This window comes from Triturus cristatus, chromosome 3_1 (genome assembly GCF_964204655.1).
Source record: "Triturus cristatus chromosome 3_1, aTriCri1.1, whole genome shotgun sequence".
Taxonomy (NCBI): Eukaryota; Metazoa; Chordata; class Amphibia; order Caudata; family Salamandridae; genus Triturus; species Triturus cristatus.
Genome location: NC_140583.1, coordinates 914,950,806 through 914,967,806, shown reverse-complemented (window position 1 = coordinate 914,967,806; position 17,001 = coordinate 914,950,806). Strand labels below are relative to the sequence as shown.

The following is a 17,001-nucleotide window of genomic DNA, read 5'->3' as shown; positions in this document are numbered from 1 at the left end:
TGGCTCCCTTCATCCCAAATATTTATAAACTGAACACTCACTGACTGGTTTTGCTGGGTTAAGTTCCAGTAATCCCTGGCTCTTTGTCTTCTGAGACCTATGCTTGTGAGTCATCCCCATACTGTCTCAGGTCATACAGCGCCCACCACTCACCTCTGCATACATGCCCCAGACAGTGTCAGATGGAAGCTGGCACCAAGTTTTGCCTTTGTGTTGGTGTCTTTCTGGTGCACTCCAATTTGACTATCCGACTGAAGGCGTGGATTTTTTCATCCATGCCCAAGTCACTGCTCGCTGACCCCTCATGCTCATACTACCGATGAGTGTCTGTGTCTAGCTGACTGTATGGTGTGCCCAGAGGCAGAAGCATCCTGCATGTATAGCCTAACTTGAGATGCTGCTTTCCTCTTTTTGCCAGTGTGACTAACCCTCTGCCCTCTATCGAGGTTTGGGCAGCCCCAGTGCCTTGACCATGAGGCTGGTTCTGCTCAAAGTAGTCACATTAATGAGACGAGAATGCCTTTTCTGAGGAGCAGTTGATCATAGGACACTGTTTTGCCCAGCTACTTGCTGTTTGGCTTGGTAGTGTCAGTTACGTCTACAGCCGCAGCCCGTGTAGGTAAGAGCGGTGGGGCTGTTTGGGGGGGATTTCGACGGACGATGACGAGGGAAAATTAATTATTTATTTAATTTTCCCTCATCATCTTCCTAAGAAATTCACCCCCACCCAGCCCCACCACCCCACCTCACTTACCGGCACGGGCCGCGGCTGCAAGTCTATTTACTCAGCCCTTCAAGCTACTGTAGATGCCTCGTGCTTGATAGGTCACCCCATAATCTTTTAGTGCTGTCATTGGTCTGTGTGTGGCTGGCTGCAGGATGGAAACTGCTGCTGAACAGTGAAAAGAAGCCCTGCTGCAACCACACTCTTCGCTGCCAGTTTTTGTGGTTGTTTACTCTCTGTCCAACGTGACCTACGATAGTTATCTACTCACTCTACTGGCACGCTACTCTACTTCTCACTCCACTACTACTAGCTGACCACTGTACCTGCATCGCGATAGGTGCATCCCCAGGTCCATGGTCACGAGCCTGGTTGAATGAATGAATGAAAAATATCTATAGAGTACAATGATATCTAAACATGGTGTCGTGTCACTATTCGCGATTCGCAAAAAAATAAATGAATCTTCCAGAAATAGCAGGGTTTTTAATTGCTTACAGAATGACTGCTGTCTGTGACAGTATGTAACATGGGTGGAAGAGATTCCAGTGTTTGGGATGTAAGAGTGACAAATCACCACCCATAGCCCCTGCGCGACTGAGCCTGGGAACCTGTAAAAGGTTTGCAGTGGTTGAGAAAAGAGCTCTAGAAGGCAAACAAGGGAACACACATTGCTGAAAATAAGGAGGACCTAGCTTGTAAAATCCATCCTGACGTATACAAAGGCTTTGCAGGTGGACCCCTTCGCAAGCTGCATCCAGTGAATGGTTTCAGGTGCCTCGAGAAAGACGAATGGGCTGGAAGACCAGGATTAAATGAGAGCGACACTCTCAGGGAGCTGTGATCATTGGATCAGGTGCGCAGGAAGAAATAGAGTAATCAGTCTTATACAATATCATGGACTGGGCCACTAATGTTTGACAGACCACGGGGAATGGTGGAACAACTATATGTGGTATTCATAAAAAGAAACAAACAAGTAACAGAGACTCTGTTTATCTGAACTGAAAAAAGAGAAAGCAGAACCAAAAAATGACTCCTAAATTAAGGGGCATTGCTTACCATGGTTTCCGGTGTAGCTGGTACTACTTACCACATAATAATAGTGCTCCTTCTGAAAAAGAAGCTGAGAGAAATGCATCGAGCTGCCTCACGATTGTCATTGCTTTTAGCTCCTTTCTTTTTTTTCTGGACTGCTAAGCATGTCTATTTACTCTCCCTGTCAAACTATTGTACACCACTCATGCAATAGGTTGACATCTCGCCACACAATCTTCCATTCTCATAAATCAATCTAAGCATATATCTTATGTTTGGCCTTTGACCATTGCTGTTCCACGTGTCACAGTGTGTATCACTCACATCATCCAACCACATCCTTCTGTGCCTTTCATATTTTTGCCATTACAATCCTCAGACTGTTTCATTATCTTTCTGGATGGTTGGTTTAATGTACAGCTGAACTAACAGTATTATATCTTTTAACATATTATTCCATCCTAGCTTCTGTTTCATCTAGGTAACTGAAACATGGGTTAATTTTAGTGAAACATGCCCACCTCGTTCTATTGTTCATACCTTCAAGGGCTGGAGGTGGTTCTGGTATTCTCTTTCAATGTTCATATATGAAATTCTACTCCGTCCAAGCCTTTTCCATTTTTTAAATTTATATGATAGCACCTTGCCTCTTTTACTCACCCATAGACAATTCCATTTCTTATTTTGTATCAGATCCCCAGCCCATTCACCTGCTTCATATATTGTCTTTATCTTTTTCTTGGCTAATTTTCCCATCTTCATCTATAGTGTTTGTATTGCATGTAACATCATCTGTAGCTATGTTACATTCATTTAATGAATGAATGACATGACATGACTTATAGAGTGTGCAGCTACTCAGGGAGTGTCCTGGTGCTAAAACATGTGACTGGGGGGGCGGAGGGGGTTATCGACTTAAGAGGTGAGTTTTTAATAGTTTGCAAAAAGCAGTCTCATTAGACAGGTTCCTGCTTTGGACCTGGAGGAAATTCTAGATTTTGGCCACTCAGACCAAAAAAGATGCGCCGCCACATCTCGCTTTTTTTATAATCAGATGAGCTTTTCTAGACCACAAGTCTTTAGGCTGGTACTACTGAATTCTCTCATTTAAATAGTGATGACCTGAGTCATGGAATGCACAGTGAGCAAGTGTTAATTAATAAAAATGATCCTCTTTTTCATTGATAGTCAATGAAGCTGTTTTAGGTAGAGTGATGTTGGTGTACTCTTAGGAAGATGAAACTGCAGACGAGCTGCCATATTCTGGACAACCTGTAGGAGTTGAATCAGAGAGGAAGGTAGACCCAAGTATAAAACATTTAAATAGTCTAATCTGGAAAGAAGAGAGGCTTGGACCACAGTTTTTCGGGCATCCCATAGCAGGAGGGATAATCATTTTTTTCTGTGCCCTTAAAGTCCAGAAACAATTATTTTTTCATTACATAAAGAATCTGAGACTTAAATAATAGTTTCTCATCAAAAAGTACCCCAATTTAATGTTACCAAGCAATTTTTTTGCAATCCGTGTAACAAGGTTAGAAGACTAGATTATTGGAATGCCCCTTTGGCTAGTGCCATTGAATGTATTTCAATAGGAAATGCTCAGCTTAATCAAAGGTTCTAGAAAATATGACCATATCAGTCCAGTTCTGATCTTACCTGAGTGCCACATGGAAGCATATTGCATATTTAGAACTTCATGTTAAACCCACAAAGCTCTGTACTTAAATTCCCCAAACTAGTTGGCTGACAAACTTGCCATCACACAAGGGTCTCAGGCATTGCACAGCAAAGAAGAGCTCCACCGGGAAATCCCAAAATGCTAAACAACACAAAGGGGTCCATTAGGATGGAGGGCGAATGTCCTCCGCCGGGCGGGTGGTAGCAACCACCGGACCGGCGGCGGACATCCACCCGCCATCGAAGCCCTGAACACCGCCGGTCCGATTAGCATTGCGGTCGTGACCATAGCGGTGTGATTTCCCACCCGCCACTTTTCCGCCGGTTGCAGTCCACCCGCTTGCCTGGCGTGCGGAGCTGGACCGCTACAATTGTGGCGGATCAGGGCCAAGCACCACCAGTACGATTATGATGCCGGCGGTAGCCAGCTTTCCGCGGCGGTGGAACCACCATGGAAAGGCATGTGGAGAATGTCTCCGGGGGTCCATTGCGGACCCCCAATGTGTTGGGGAGTGTTTGGGTGCACTGGGGGGGTATCCATGGTACCCCCTACATGTCCCTGTACCAGGTGGCAGGCACTGTGCAGGGCCTGCAACACAGTGCAGGGACATGCAGGACATGCTTGTTTGGAAATCGCGGCGGTGCTGCTGGCAGCAATGCCTGCCACAATGTTAACCGCCACTATTCGACCGCCACGGTCGGATTTCCACTGCGGAGCATAATAATTTGACCAGCGGTTTTCCCGTGGTCCTGGCGGGCGGTGTTTTCCTGCTACCATGGCGGTCAGGGTGCTTTTCCACCCGCCATCCTAGTGGACCTCATACTTTCAGACCATCTTATTTCAGGTGTGCTCCAAAAATCTAGAACTCTCCAGCACCAGAACATGGTGTGCCACATCCTCCAACATCTTTCAGAAACAGTTGAAAACCCTTCTCATGAAAAACATCTTGTAGGAAGGGTCTAAAATCCACTTAACAATGCTCATGCATTGCACACTATTTTGATCATAGGCGAAAGTTTGCAGTTATTGTGAGCCCTCAACAGGTTTTTCCTCATCATTATCATCAAAAATAGTTTATTTCGGGAAATAAATTCCCCTAAAAACACATACAGGATAAAATTTGACAAATACATCAGAACAATACAACTACATTAGTGATGTTAAAAACAAGTAAATGTTATAGATCACCAAAACATTTCTTGCACTGTATATAGAGAGTGTTCTTACAATTCAAGCTTTATGTAAGAACCTAGTTAGAGCAATAATAATCACGTGATTGGCCTTTGATTTTAGTATTTCGTAAAGTTATAAGATATTGCCTCTGCTAGAAGGATCTACATGCTGGAACAATTCATCTCCTCATTATAGCTCTTACAAAAAACATAAAATAATCTTCTGTTTCAGCACACAATTTGCAAAAGGAACAGAGATTAGATCGAAGTTCTTGGGACGCCTATATGCATATAAAATTGTTCAATGAAAGTACCCTTGGAAGAAACGGAATATACGATTTTGTAGCACTGGGTGGTGAAATCTTATCTATAAAATCTTCAAACACAGGTGTCCATCCACTTATGATCTAGAAAAGGGTCAATCAGTCCATTTGACCAGGCCTGCACAATACAGCTTTCTCAGAGGTGAAATGGGTATATGTTCTTAAGGATAGTAGCAGTTATATTTCCAGGAGACCCCAAAGATCTTTTCTTTCCAGTTTGTAAAAACATCCTTTTATAAAAGATAACCATGTGGTTTCAAGCAATATATCCAGAGTCCAATACTTTCAAAGCGTTTTAGAGAGTTTGATGTACCACGATTTACAAAATCATAAGACACAACACATTGACTAATTAAAGACATGAAAGCTAAAAGTGCACCTTGCACACGTTAGACACAGTGACACATGAAAATGAGACAAGCATAATAGAACCACCATAAAGGCGTGCTTTAAAATGCAAAATGAAAAAAACATACACACAAAATAATACTAATACATAAAAATGATTTACACTAATAAGAGTTTCCTATGAAAATGTTGTTTCTTAACATTTATTGATGGAGTTATGCTATTACTGAAATGATGTATAAATGCACCATTTAGAAAAATCTGTGCAAAAACGTATAGAAACATGGTCTCTTTTACCGACATTAAGCCTATGTGGACTCTCAATTTTTCGTTTCTCATGACCAGCATGGGAAAGCAGCTCACTCTTTCAACTGTCCTAGGTGAAGTTATGTGAATTTGAGCATACAACAGTCCTCAGATGGTGGTGTGATGCTACATTACCGGGATGTTGTTAGCGACTTTATAAAAGAAGAAACCCCAAAGGATGGGCAACGCCATTCATTTTTGCTACTTGACGATCGCCATATTTTTCTCTTTTTTCCTTTGCGAGAGGATGCTATGCTGATTGATTTTTGATTAACTTTTCTCTTACTTTTGGACCGTATTGCTGAAGCTACAGTCTGTAGCTGATGAACTGAAACATTCTTTGCTGCCCATTTCCATTTTGTATTTCCTTTTATTTACTTGTTTATGCTAATGGCGTCGCCCTTAACCCCTTCGCCGTGGGGGTAATGCCCCATGGCGCGGGGGTGGGGGGGTGGCGGCGGCAGCACTGTGGTCGTGACGAGCCCAGCTCGTCATGAGGCACAGTGGAGCTGTGCTCATGACGAGCTGAGCTCGTCACGACTCCACCCACTGATTGATTCTCCTGCACAGGTGGGGAATCAATCGCACGTGGGCGGAGCGCGACCATTATGACGAGCCCCGCTCGTCATGAGCACAGCTCCACTGTGCCTCATGACGAGCTGGGCACATCATGAGGCACACAAGGGGTTAATGAACTTTACATTTTTACCCTTTTCTCACCTTCGTAGAATTTGAGATGATAGCCAACAAACTTTTCTTCTGCCTTAATGGCTGTGGGACTCTAAAAATCTGAAAATTGATTTTATAATTACCATCTGAGAAAGCCTGCTTAAACATTTGGCGCTTTTATACAAACTGTGATATTCTTGACTGAAGTTCTTAGGAGACTCCTTGTTGCAATGAGCTTTGAATATTTATTACAATAACCAAATTAATCTAATATCTGTCCCATTCTATTATTGAGTCCTGTTAGTCCTTCCATTTAAACGGTGCTACATTACAAATGACTTAAATGTGCTGTAGAGGGAATCAGGGAGCTCTGTAAGGACATCAAGTATTACTTCTTTTTTTTTGCGTTGCTGTTGCAGAACCTTTGGTCTGCATGATCTTAACTCGACTTAACTTCTTCAGGAGGTTCGGTCTTCCTGTTGCTATTCTTTATTTCTGAGCATGGTTTTAAGAGTGGTGTACCTAAATCTGATCTCAAATCTGTCAGTTGGCTGTCAATTAATGGTTCTCATTGAACAGCTAACATGGCTTTTGGCCACCCTAATTTCAACCCCTCCTATCGGCAGGAAAATATTTGTCAAAGGATCATTGCCTCTGTGGTAAATGGAAGCGCTGCAGATTGTTTAATAGTAAAAAGGCCAAGTACGGTTAGAGTAGTAAGGAGAGTAATCGCGCAGTAAACACTTTACCACTCTTACCCTGCAACAAGTTCCTATCAGGCTCGTTTCCGGAGCTGACCATATGCAAATCCAGTACATTAACGGTCTCAAAGCGATCGTGTCACCAACCCTGTTCAGCCTTAAGTCTAAGAATAAGTGGATCAGGAGAGAATTCAATGGGAGGCTAGAACAAGATTGAAAAAAAATATTTTTAGCCACCGAAGAGACAAGACTTTACAATATCCCCATAGACATTAGCCTCAATACATATGTGATAGGGGAGACACAGCCCTAGACATCAGAGACTTAAATACTTTAAATAACGCAGAAGCCTTATGCTTCAAGGACAAGGCAATTTTACAAATCTGCGGGCTCAGCTTAAAGTATGTGACATCTTGACCACGAAGTAATCATAATCTTTAACATTATCTAATACAGACCAATTAATCAAAAAAAGACCTTTGAAATTCCTGTGTGGATTGAAAAACATCATCTTAATTTTAAAAAGGTATTTTTTTTCAAGACCACGCGCAATATAAAAATTTGAAACTTCAACTATCATAGCCTTTAAACTCATAGGAGTTCTAGATATTACGAAGGTATATTCCTCATACAATAATGCAAGAATTTTGCACCCTGCTAAGGTAGGGAAATCATTCTGACAATTGTACAGACAATGAATAATATCATTAATGCAGATCACAAACAATGCAGGTGCAATGACACAACCCTGCCTTATTTCCCTCTGTACCCTAATACATCCTAACAACTCTCCATGTTTCCCCATCTCAACCTAATTAGTACGCTTAGCGGCTTCTCTGGGACACCAAGTGAGCAAAGCATTTCCCATAGTGTGGCACGGGGAACTAGGTCAAAAGCGTCCCTAAGACCAATAAACATAAAGATGTTGCAGTCTAAGAGACATGTATTTCCAATGTATACGAGCAAAACTAAACACTTGAACGATGGGGCTCATTTGGGGTCTAAAACCCACTTGCTGATTAGTAATCAGTTGTTTGTCTTCTAGCCATTCTTGTAGCTTACACAACAACTGCTTACAAAATACTTTTTGGAGATTATCCAGCAGACGTATGAGCCGGTAGTTAGCAGGACAGTCCTAACTTTCGTGCCCCTCCATGAGTCTGGAATATTTCCATCTGTCATTATGGCCTTTGAAAGAATATTAATATACAGGGCCCAGATCAGAAATTCTGTTCTATATTTGGTTCAGGACCCAGTGCTTTCCCCTGCCTCAAACTCTGTATTGCTAAAAGGGTGCCACTTAATGTGTGTACAATTTGAGGAGGTGGATCACTGGTGCAAGGGCCTGATGACCTTAAGATAGGGGTGACTATGAGAGGCGCACAAGAATGAGAATCTGCCATTGAGTAGAATTCAGAGAAGTGCTGCTTTCACACATCTGGTGAGATATTAAACTCGACCTTAGTAGAAGCATACCAATTCCTATGAGCGACTATGCTTAAAAATAGTATTATCCCTGCTAGCTACAGCCTCAAGCAGGTCCCTCTAATTTGCATCCTTCTGGTCGTTGCAACTAGCACCAAATATCTACTGGTAGCCCTTTAGTGAATGTACAATAGCCTCTCTCTATGGCTTTTAACATCCATAAAAAGATTGGTTTGCTGCAGTCCTTTGTGTACCATGAGGGTTATTTGCGAAATATTGATTTCAAACCAATATTTTGCATAAAATATTCCCTCAATTCTGAGAAAAGGGCAATGTGAATATCCTAAATTGGGGGTGTTCATCCAGAAAAAATCCAAATAAGGCACCCGGGATGCTAAAACAATTCCATAAACATCCACCAAAGCATCAGAGTTATTGATTGAGGGGGACCATTTAATCTCTCAGTGGTTGTTGGAAGTGATAGGAATGTTTACTTCCTTCACATCAATCCCATCCAAATCAACATGTAAAAAACCCTTTAGGAAAAGTAACAAGTGATAATGGTCACTCTCCCTTCTGTCAAGGACTACCATATTATTTAGGGTTGACCAGAGCCTAATATTTAACAGGAAATAGCTAATGGTGTCACAACAGTTCCCTCTTCTAAAGGTTTGGGCTCTTTGCATGTTAGAAGTGCTACAGCCATTAGAAGCTCTTAACCCTTTCTGTGAGGTCAGAGCTATTCATTGAATGTCCATAGAAGGGCAATGTTTAATGGGAAATGGGACTAGAGTAGCAATTCCACAAGCTTCAGCTTCCTGTTCAGTCATTGTATTATTCTCTGCCCGGGTTTCAAAGTAACATTAAAGCCGCCCACAAGCAGTGTATCCATGGATAGTGGGTGTTTATCGAAAATCAAATTTAAAACATTCAGTTTTAGTGATTCCTTGTTCCTGGGCATGCCACAGTAGACATTTATTAACCTAAGCCCCAATTAAATGTAATCAAAATGCCTAAAATGTCCATAGATGGGATTTCTGACATTTTCAACTTAAAACTTGATGTTGACACAGATAGCAAGGCCACACGATGCTCGCCCAGAAACAAGGTTGAACTTCAACACCCACATTAACAAACTCTGATCTAAAGTTCAGCTCCACCGCCCGGTTCCTGGAATATGCAAATATGATAGCTCTCCAGAAGGTTTGCCCAGTTAGGATCTAACAATTTTGAGTGTTAGCTTGCAACATTCCAAGAAAATATCTGCAGTATCCCACAATCCATAGAAGGACCAGAGACAGAAATAATGTATATGTATAGTTGGAAGTTAAGGTCAATCTTGTGCTGAAGCCACGTTGGATAACAGGAGTTTGCCCAGCTGTCTTGGCTCCAAAATCAAAGATGGTAGCTGTTGAGGAGCCACTGACCTTGTGCAACACTCTTGGGGAACCTAAAAAATTACCTTCAGACATGGAGAGAGTCATCTCCCCAACTGTAAGTCAATCGACATCAGAGAATTTAGACGCACTACCACTAGTGCTAGCACCAGGATGGCTTATGGCTCCAGCCAAACAGTGATTGAGAGGACCAGATAATCTTTCTTCAAACAATCTCCCTTTGTCTTGCAACAAGCAGGGTGGGTTTCATTTAAACTAGAGAGATGACCCGTTACCAGGGAGAGAGTGTTGATCTAATGTAATCAGATGATCAGCTAAGCAGATAAAGTCAATTTAATATGATCAAAAGATTCTGAGGGAGAACACCAACGTTCCACCCATTTTAACACCTCTCTAATTACCAAGAGGCAGTGTCTTGAATATGTAATCCAGTGACACACTTCATTATTTATAGACTCCTGGTTCTCTCTCACTTACGATTTGAGTTTTTGGGACTTGCACCATATATTCACCACGCAAGTCGCCTCGTGAGAATGTGGGTTCTTGCCAAATTTAACCTTTGGCATAGGCAGGCCAAAATAGGTTTTGCCCTTCCACTCACATCATTCGACTTGCCATAAAGGGGAGCTAATTAAAAATATGTGTCAATGATGTTTCTGCATTTCGCTTAACAATCAAAAACTGTTCACCGTTTGTGCTGACCGGCTTAAATCTCAGGTCTCCTCCTCTCAAGTTTATGTCCAAAGTAGCACCCGCCTGGCAGTCTATCGACCTCATTGATAGAGATTGGGGGGGAGGACAGACTTTTACTGGCATTAGGCAAAGCACCAATCCCATGTTTGACTTGACTCTCTGTATGTTGTGGTCCCTTACTTGTTTGTAATTTCGAATGATTGCTCAGTCCTACACTGAGATTCAGGATCAGTTTTTTCATATTCCCCATTTCTGACTTTAACATTTCTCTGACCCTCATGAGTTTCACCACTGTATGCTCTTCCCCAGAAGATGTAGTTTGCGTAGTATTATCTCACTCTAACTGACATCAACTCATCGGGTCTTGTGTTACCCTCTACAGTTCTCAGCAGCATGCCTCATTTAGCAATATTTGCCAACATAATTGACATTATGCTCTGGCCTTTTTTTATTATTATGTAGAATTGATGTTGCTATGTAGCCTTTCGAATCATAAAGTAATTGTGCAATAAAAGGAAAATTACTATGATTGCTGTCGAAATATCTTGACACAAAACGGTAAGAGTAGTTATGAGTACGTCACAATACAGAATGTATAATTTCCCCGATATATATTACTCTTCAAAAATATTTTCTTGTTGCACAAAAGCTCGGATCACATCCACAGAAATAAAGTCAGGTCGACCGTGTATCACTCAAACAGGTCAGCATGGCTATCTAGTTGCTGCATGTACTGCAGGATTCCAGCTTTGAGCATATACAACCTCAACTAAACATGACAGAGACGTCGGTTTAAGTTAGCTAAAATACAATATTTTGTTTCATCTCAATCCAAAGGTTTTCATTTTTCGTTCCTCGATTTACATCTACACTCCTGTAGCTATGAAATGGCATTTTTTATTTTCAAAGTAAATTTGCAGAAAGCTAGTAGGTGTGTGTTTGGGTTGCCAGGATACTCACACATCATAGGACCTAGACTAGACTGTCTTCCACTAATTAGGTCAACTCTAGTCCCCCAGCCTCTCCCATCTCTTTAGAAGCAAGCCAAGTACTCCTCCATGTCTTGCTCACACCCTGTCAGTTATAATTGGCAGAAAACGTTAAACACTTCATTCACTTTCTGGCAGTGACAGACAGATGTCACTAAGACCAGTCCCCAAGTATATTTTCCAATATAGGTACTAGCCACGGCCAGCCCATTGGGACTGAGGGGTCACATTGCTGGAGCGGGTTATGCTTCAATTTGTATACCCACCCCATTTTGCATGTTGTTTTATTAATTAGATTAATTAATTAAATATAATCGAACTAATGGATTGGAGTGATGTGAAAAATACTTACCAACCTTATTAATATATGAATTACACGTGGGATTTGCATCTGCATGGCTTAATTAATGCGTGAACTAAATTCTGTACGCATACTAATGATAGACAATAAGAATATTGCATGATATATGTTGCTTTTGTGATGTAATTGTGATTTGTGCTTTATTTAGTAAGTATAAACCACACCGAGTGTTGCTTTTGCTAGATTAATACACACACATATGGGTATTAGCGAGGGAATAACATTTAATTAGTCATTTCTATGTATTAATTACGTTTTGTGTTTCTTTGCTTAAGTTGACCATTTCGAGTGGTCACAAAATGGCTGACTCCTGTACCTGATGAAACCGGCTCCATTGTTCAAGGTTCTGGGTGAAGTGCGCATGCGTCACCGCTAGCAACTGTGGCCTGGACCTGACCCCAGATGAACATGTACCTTCCAAGGACAGCCTGGGATATCAGCCAAATATTCCGAACAAAGACTGTTGTGTGAACCGGAACTGACAAGGGTCATAACCCAAAAGACACTCTCGTGAGCAACCAAAAAGATGATAGCGAACTCGTATGCCCAAACTTTGATTTTACTATAAATTATGGTAGAATAGAGAGGTTGGTGCGGGTTCGTTTCTGGCCTTTCTCGATTTCCTGAAGTTATGCTGACGGAGAGGACGGTGACACTGCAGGACAGCTGTTTGCCTGAATCTTTGACGGACTGAATTAATGCCCAAACTCCTGATGAACTGAACCTACTAAATTGATGGGCATAGATTTACGAGACTGCCAGATTTGACATAGAGGACGACATTTAGCCAGAATAGGTATATATGGATGGCAACTTGATCAAATAAATGATTTAATTTGCAAAATTAATATAAAATTGAAATTGATTATCTACAGAAATGAGTTGGGTTGTTTATTCATTGAAATGTGTTAATGAAAAGATTAATTAGAGAATTAGAAATTACGCTAAGCCTGCAACTAACTGATCCATCCCAATTTATGAGAGGAATACTAAAGGTGAAGTTAGAGCCTAATGAGTATCAGAAGGTTGTGTAGAATTGTCACTCATTAGGGTAAAGTGGTATTTCCTTTCATGCCAGCGCTTGGAATGTAATCGCCTCCCAAGAAACACGGATTAATGGTGAGTGGATGTTGGTGTTATGGGCCCCACCAGCGAACGTATGGATAATGTGTGTATGTGAAATCCTTGGTCTGTGACGGAGGGTGGGATTTTTGCACTCCACGCAGGAGCAACACCACCTCACCTTTTGCCTCTCAAGAAAAGTGACCTTTGCTCAGCCTGACAGACGCTCTTCATTTTCAGGCCAGGCAGCCAGGAGCTAGGCATGCGCTAAATGCACAGGCTCCTGGCTGTCTGAGCTGAACTTTGCAGGGCTGAGGATGTCACAGCCCCCGGGGGGGGGGGGAGGGGGGTGACCTCCTCAGCTTAGCAAACGCCTTTGAGGCCCTCCCCCCTCGGTGACGAGGGGTAACATCACTCATTGCCTTGGACCCGGGTTCCAATTTTAAGCCATGAAGTTCCCAGTGTCAAGTGCCAATCAGTGACACTTCGTCACAAAGTGGGGTGGGGTCAGCAGTCTCACTGACCCCATACCATTCTATGGTATCAGTTAGGATTGCTGCCTTCCCTCACCGACTGACCTAAAGTTAACCAATGAGGGAAGGCAGCAGTTCCAACCCTCCTGGGTCCTCCGAGGCAGAGCTGCAGGTAAGTGCATTTTTTTTATATTAATGTTTGGTGCGTGCATGCATGTATGTTTGAATATTTGGTAATGAGTGTTGCGAATGGATGTGTGTGAATGCATGGGTATGAGTAAGTTTGTATGTGTGCGTGTGTGTCCCGTCCGGCCCCTCCCTCCTAAAACTACTGACCACGACTGATAGGCACAAGAAATAAAATCTGCAATCTCCCCAGGCAACGAATCACTTCTGCTTGCATAATACATCTTTCCAAGGAAGATTCCTGATATCTTGTACTGACATGTTTCAAGGTACACATCTGTGCTTACTCAGCAAGTACATTCCATACAATGAATCCAACATCCGGCTGCTTTCATTATATAACTAAAGGATATGCATTTCAAAATAAGTGCAGTTTTGGAGTGTAGTCAAGTTATAGATTATAATTCATCGTACTGGCCAATGGGTTTTTTGTAACATTGATCCATCCTTATGGATAGCATATTTCAATAAATTATTTACTGTTCATAACCATGTAGGAGTCTTGCACTGTTTTCACAATTGCAAGCATGAGAGGTTTGTTCTGTTACCCTAATGCAAAAATATGTCTGTTTCACTAGTAGCGTTTTTTTCTGATTATGGTCAGAGCCCTGTGGTTACAAGCACTAAGGACAATGGTCTGAGTTACAAACACAATTGTCCGGGAGCAAAATGTGGCAGTCCATATGTGCTCCTGAGCCAGCACACAAACTGCACAAGATTTCTAATTCACAAAAATCAGCCTTATGCTTCAAGGACAAGGCAATTTTACAAATCTGCGGGCTCAGCTTAAAGTATGTGACATCTTGACCACAAAGTAATCATAATCTTTAACATTATCTAATACAGACCGATTAATCAAAAAAAGACCTTTGAAATTCCTGTGTGGATTGAAAAACATCATCTTAATTTTAAAAAGCTATTTTTTTTCAAGACCACGCGCAATATAAAAATGTGAAACTTCAACTATCATAGCCTTTAAACTCATAGGAGTTCTAGATATTACGAAGGTATATTCCTCATACAATAATGCAAGAATTTTGCACCCTGCTAAGGTAGGGAAATCATTCTGACAATTGTACAGACAATGAATAATATCATTAATGCAGATCACAAACAATGCAGGTGCAATGACACAACCCTGCCTTATTTCCCTCTGTACCCTAATACATCCTAACAACTCTCCATGTTTCCCCATCTCAACCTAATTAGTACACTTAGCGGCCTCTCTGGGACACCAAGTGAGCGAAGCACTTCCCATAGTGTGGCACGGGGAACTAGGTCAAAAGCGTCCCTAAGACCAATAAACATAAAGATGTTGCAGTCTAAGAGACATGTATTTCCAATGTATACGAGCAAAACTAAACACTTGGACGATGGGGCTCATTTGGGGTCTAAAACCCACTTGCTGATTAGTAATCAGTTGTTTGTCTTCTAGCCATTCTTGTAGCTTACCCAACAACTGCTTACAAAATACTTTTTGGAGATTATCCAGCAGATGTATGAGCCGGTAGTTAGCAGGACAGTCCTAACTTTCGTGCCCCTCCATGAGTCTGGAATATTTCCATCTGTCATTATGGCCTTTGAAAGAATATTAATATACAGGGCCCAGATCAGAAATTCTGTTCTATATTTGGTTCAGGACCCAGTGCTTTCCCCTGCCTCAAACTCTGTATTGCTAAAAGGGTGCCACTTAATGTGTATACAATTTGAGGAGGTGGATCACTGGTGCAAGGGCCTGATGACCTTAAAATAGGGGTGACTATGAGAGGAGCACAAGAATGAGAATCTGCCATTGAGTAGAATTCAGAGAAGTGCTGCTTTCACACATCTGGTGAGATATCAAACTCGACCTTAGTAGAAGCATACCAATTCCTATGAGCGACTATGCTTAAAAATAGTATTATCCCTGCTAGCTACAGCCTCAAGCAGGTCCCTCTAATTTGCATCCTTCTGGTCGTTGCAACTAGCACCAAATATCTACTGGTAGCCCTTTAGTGAATGTACAATAGCGTCTCTCTATGGCTTTTAACATCCATAAAAAGATTGGTTTGCTGCAGTCCTTTGTGTACCATGAGGGTTATTTGCGAAATATTGATTTCAAATCAATATTTTGCATAAAATGTTCCCTCAATTCTGAGAAAAGGGCAATGTGAATATCCTAAATTGGGGGTGTTCATCCAGAAAAAATCCATATAAGGCACCAGGGATGCTAAAAAAAAATCCATAAACATCCACCAAAGAATCAGAGTTATTGATTGAGGGGGACCATTTAATCCCCCAGTGGTTGTTGGAAGTGATAGGAATGTTTACTTCCTTCACATAAATCCCATCCAAATCAACATGTAAAAAACCCTTTAGGAAAAGTAACAAGTGATAATGGTCACTCTCCCTTCTGTCAAGGACTACCATATTATTTAGGGTTGACCAGAGCCTAATATTTAACAGGAAATAGCTAATGGTGCCACTACAGTTCCCTCTTCTAAAGGTTTGGGCTCTTTGCGTGTTAGAAGTGCTACAGCCATTAGAAGCTCTTAAACCTTTCTGTGAGGTCAGAGCTATTCATTGAATGTCCATAGAAGGGCAATGTTTAATGGGAACAGGGACTAGAGTAGAAATTCCAAAAGCTTCAGCTTCCTGTTCAGTCATTGTATTATTCTCTGCCAGGGTTTCAAAGTAACATTAAAGTCGCCCACAAGCAGTGTATCCATGGATAGTGGGTGTTTATAGAAAATCAAATTTAAAACATTCAGTTTTAGTGATTCCTTGTTCCTGGGCATGCCACAGTAGACATTTATTAACCTAAGCCCAAATTAAATGTAGTCAAAATGCCTAAAATGTCCATAGATGGGATTTCTGACATTTTCAACTTAAAACTTGATGTTGACACAGATAGCAAGGCCACACGATGCTCGCCCAGAAACAAGGTTGAACTTCAACACTCACATTAACAAACTCTGATCTAAATATCAGCTCCACCGCTCGGTTCCTGGAAAATGCAAATATGATAGCTCTCAAGAAGGTTTGCCCAGTTAGGATCTAACAATTTTGCGTGTTAGCTTGCAACATTCCAAGAAAATATCTGCAGTATCCCACAATCCATAGAAGGACCAGAGACAGAATTAATGTATATGTATAGTTGGAAGTTAAGGTCAATCTTGTGCTGAAGCCACGTTGGATAACAGGAGTTTGCCCAGCTGTCTTGGCTCCAAAATCAAAGATGGTAGCTGTTGAGGAGCCACTGACCTTGTGCAACACTCTTGGGGAACCTAAAAAATTACCTTCAGACATGGAGAGAGTCATCTCCCCAACTGTAAGTCAATCGACATCAGAGAATTTAGACGCACTACCACTAGTGCTAGCACAAGGATGGCTTATGGCTCCAGCCAAACAGTGATTGAGAGGACCAGATAATCTCTCTTCAAACAATCTCCCTTTGTCTTGCAACAAGCAGGG

The 17,001-nt window shown here is 41.7% G+C and overlaps 1 protein-coding gene across 2 annotated transcripts in view; it reads right to left on the bottom strand.

Annotated features, from left to right (window-relative positions):
- ITGB6 (integrin subunit beta 6) overlaps nt 1-17,001 on the bottom strand; it is a 549,576-nt gene that overhangs the window by 143,732 nt on the left and 388,843 nt on the right. The window lies entirely within an intron of this gene.